Raw genomic sequence first — 4,112 nt, forward strand, 5'->3', positions numbered from 1 at the left:
GAAGCCACAACTCTTGGGATGGTTTCAGGGACTTTGGAGGTTATCCTATTAGTAGGGTGGTGGCCATTGGAATGGGCACATACAATTCCCTTGGAGAGGGCAAGTACAGTCCTCAGGTTTGGCTCCAGGGCCCTGAGCCTGTAGGGTGTGTAGGCCAGAGCTGTTTGGACAGTTGTCTGAAAACACAAACTCGGCTTATGTTTTGGGTCATAGGTATGGCAGGACTGATCTACAGACCATGAGGAGAACACTTCGGGATATGAAAAAAGGGCGAGTGTGAGGCTCTTGCTCAATTTTTGTCTCTGGATATCGTGTCACTCATGGTCGTGAAATTGCCGGGTGACTTCATGGGAAATGGACGAGTCTTACTCTCTGGGGGTTCGGTCCCGTCCAAAGAGTTTGGGGTCATTCTGGGGATGGAAGAAGTCCGTTTTTTTGTTGTTGTTGTCGATTTGTTTCATTTTGTTTTTCAACCTCAGATGTCCCACCAAATGAGGGATTCCAGAGTAGAGCCCTGGGGTGGGGCGACTGGACAACCAGAAATCTGGTTAAAAATTGGGGACTAGGGACATGTCAAGCCCATTATGACATCTTATGGTCCAGCCACTGAGAGGACTTACTAGAGGACAGGACTCACGCTGAGGTCACAATGCGTGTTTATGCTCTCGTCGCACTCAAGAATGGACGGGGCCTCAGGGTGAATGCTGGTTTCTCCTACACTGAACGTTGGACAACATGCCAACCACAAGGTTTCTTGCCATGGGTCAGGAAGAGTTCTGATTTCTGCATTACAGTCACCTGTGGGCAGTGATTGGAGATAAGGTCTAGGTTCTGAAGCCTGAAAACTGAGGTAGTGAAGAGATGATGACCTAAGGCCATGGCGGGTCTGATGTGCTCAGGGTGTGGTCAGCTGTCTGGGTGTTGGTCAGCAGGTCCGGGCTCAGGTTGTGTCAGACAGTGCATTAGTGCCCAGGTTAGACTATATAATTTGGGTACATTCCAGTGCCGTGTAGGTTTATCTTCATTTAAGCTGCCTGAGCAGCTCATTAGGCAATATATTTTTTCTAGAGGGCAGGCAGAGTGCTTCATTGTCGGTCCGGATGCCAAACATGAGGGCTTCGGGGCCAGGAGAGTGAGGACGGAAGTCTGAGAACCCAAGCTAGACTTCGGATTCAGGGTGAGGGCACGGCAGGTACCCCCTGCAGATCTGAACCAATATCTCATGCATCTGAAGTCTGGGCGAGGATCAGACGTTGGCTCAGGTTGGAGTTTCTGTGCATGACGGCCCCTTCATGAAGGGAGCGGAATCTCGAGGCCATGGAGGTTTTCCACGTTGGGAGATGTGGGATGCCCCCTTAAAGGATTCCTTCTGCGGGACAATTGAGACCTGTTGGACAGCTCCAGGACATCCCATATGGAATGACTCCAGAGCACCGTTCCAGGATGGATGCCTGGGAAGTCCGCCTCGCCTACCAATTGTCTCCTACAACAAGACAGTTTAGATCTAATCGATCTGCGGGAGCAACCGGGGTGGCTGAGTTGAAATGCACATTCCAGAGGATGGGTCCTAACGTGTGTTTGTGTCCATGAGGGCCTTGCAATGGGGAGGTGGCACCGGGACCCTGCAGTATTCTCCTAAGCTTTGGCATAGCTCCCATGCACAAGTTTCCTTGTGGAGACGAGATTTGTTCTGATGGGTGCCTCAGGAAATCCCCTCTGCTGGTATTGGAATCCAGGCTTTTGAGGAGACATGCCTGTAAACCAAAGCAATGGTTCCGATAATGGCCTCGGGTCCTGTCTGGTTCAATCTTCTTGGTATGAGTGGAGGTAGATGAGTGGAGGTAGATGCTCAGCCGGTATCAACCGCCCTTTTTTGTCCCGGGCGACCTACACTATTGGGATGGCCTCAGGGACTTTGGAGGGTTCTCCTAATTTGTACGATTTTTGACAATGGAATGGGAAGAATTCCCAAGGATTGGGTGGGGGCAGTCCTAATGTGTGGCTCCAGGGGCCCCAGCCTGGAGGGAGTGTGGCCCAGGACTCTGAGGACAGAAGACTGAAAACACAAACTCAGCTTAAGTTTGGGGACGTAGGTATGGCACGCCCGATCTACAAACCATGAGAAAACTCTTCAGGATATGAAGAATGAGGGAGTCTGAGGCGCTTGCTCAGGCTTTTGTCTCTAGATTTTGTTTCAGCGATGGCCGTGGAATGTTGGGGAGGGCTCATGGGCCATGGACGAATCTTCCTCTCTGTGTTTTGGCCCGATCCCAATTGTTTTTCGTCAATCTGTGGGATGGGAGGACTCCTTTCAGGTTTGTTACCTCAGGTGTCCCACCAAAAGAGGAATTCCAAAGCAGAGCTCTGGGGAAGAGTGAAGGGACAACCCAAACTATGGTTAAAAATTGGGGACTAGGGGCATGGCAAGCCCAATATGCTGTCTCTTCATATAGGCCCTGAGAGGCCTTACCTGAGGACTGGGCTCAGGCTGAGGGTCACAATGTGTGTTTGTGACCAATGTGGCCCGCAAGCATGGGCTGGGCCTCATGGGCCACGCTTGTTTCAACTACACTGAACGTTGGACAACATGCCAACCACAAGGTTTCTGCCATGGGGAAAGAGTTCTGATTTCTGCATCATTTTCAACCCTGGGCAGTGGTTGGAGATAAGGTCTAGGTTCTGGAGCCTGAAAACCGCAGTTGGGAAGAGATGACGACCTAAGGCCATGGCGGGTCCGATGTGCTCAGTGTGCGGCCAGCTGTCTGGGTGGGACCAGGAGGTCCAGGCTCAGGCTGGGTCAGAAGGGGAAATAGTGCCCAGGTCAGCCTATATGTTTGGGGTACTGCCGAATGGCGTGCAGGTTGATGCTCATTGGGGGTTTCGGGGTAGCCCTGAGGGCAATGTTTTACTTCTGTAGGGCAGGCAGAGTGCGGCATTGTAGTTCTGGATTGCCCAACTGGAGGGCTTGTGGGCCAGTAGTCTGAGGACGCAGTCTGAGAACCCAAGCTAGGCCTAGGTTTCTGGGTGAGGATATGGCAGGCACAATCTACAGACCTCAATCGAGATCTCGTGCATCTGAAGTCAGGGCAACGATCAGACGATCGCTCAGGTTGGACTTTCTGCCCTGATGGCCCTTTCTTGAAGGGGGTTGGATCACGAGGACATGGGGGTTTTCCCACGATGGGAGTTGTGAGAAGCTCCAAACTGCAAAGATTCTTCTGCAGGACAATTGAGACCTGTTGGTTGGCTCCAGGCCAACGATTCCGAGCAGGGTTCTAAGGATGGATGGCTGGGTAGCCCACCTCGCATTCCAATTGTCTCCAAGCAACAAGAAAGGTTAGATCTGCTGGATGTGGTGGGACTCTCCTGTGGATGTGTCCTAATATGTTTTTGTGTCTATGGAGACCTTGGAATGAAGCGGTGGCCCTGGGGCCCTGAAGGGTTCTCCTAAACAGAGGCTTTCACACAGCTCCAACGTGCATGTTTCCCATGTGTAGATGAGATTAGTTCTGATGGGTGAGTCAAGAAACAGCCATATGCTGGTATTGAAATCCAGGCCTCTGAGGAGAGATGCCTGGAAACCAAAGCAATGGTTCCGATTAGTGCCTAGGGGCCTGTTCGTTCCTTTTTACCTCTGGGGACAACAGTCTACGGGTCTGAGTGCAGGTAGGTGCTCAGATGGGCTCAGATTGCCCCTGTTTGTCCTGGGAAGCCACAACTCTTGGGATGGCCTCAGGGACTTTGGAGGTTATCCTATTAGTAGGGTTGTGGCCATTGGAATGGGCACATACAATTCCCTTGGAGAGGGCAAGTAGAGTCCTCAGGTTTGGCTCCAGGGCCCTGAACCTGTAGGGTGTGTAGGCCAGAGCTGTTTGGACAGTTGTCTGAAAACACAAACTCGGCTTATGTTTTGGGTCATGGGTATGGCAGGACTGATCTACAGACCATGAGGAGAACACTTCGGGATATGAAAAAAGGGCGAGTGTGAGGCTCTTGCTCAAGTTTTTGTCTCTGGATATCGTGTCACTCATGGTCGTGAAATTGCCGGGTGACTTCATGGGAAATGGACGAGTCTTACTCTCTGGGGGTTCGGTCCCCTCCAAAGAGTTTGC

The sequence above is a fragment of the Mustela nivalis genome (genome assembly GCF_964662115.1).
Source record: "Mustela nivalis genome assembly, contig: HAP1_SCAFFOLD_63, whole genome shotgun sequence".
Classification (NCBI taxonomy): Eukaryota; Metazoa; Chordata; class Mammalia; order Carnivora; family Mustelidae; genus Mustela; species Mustela nivalis.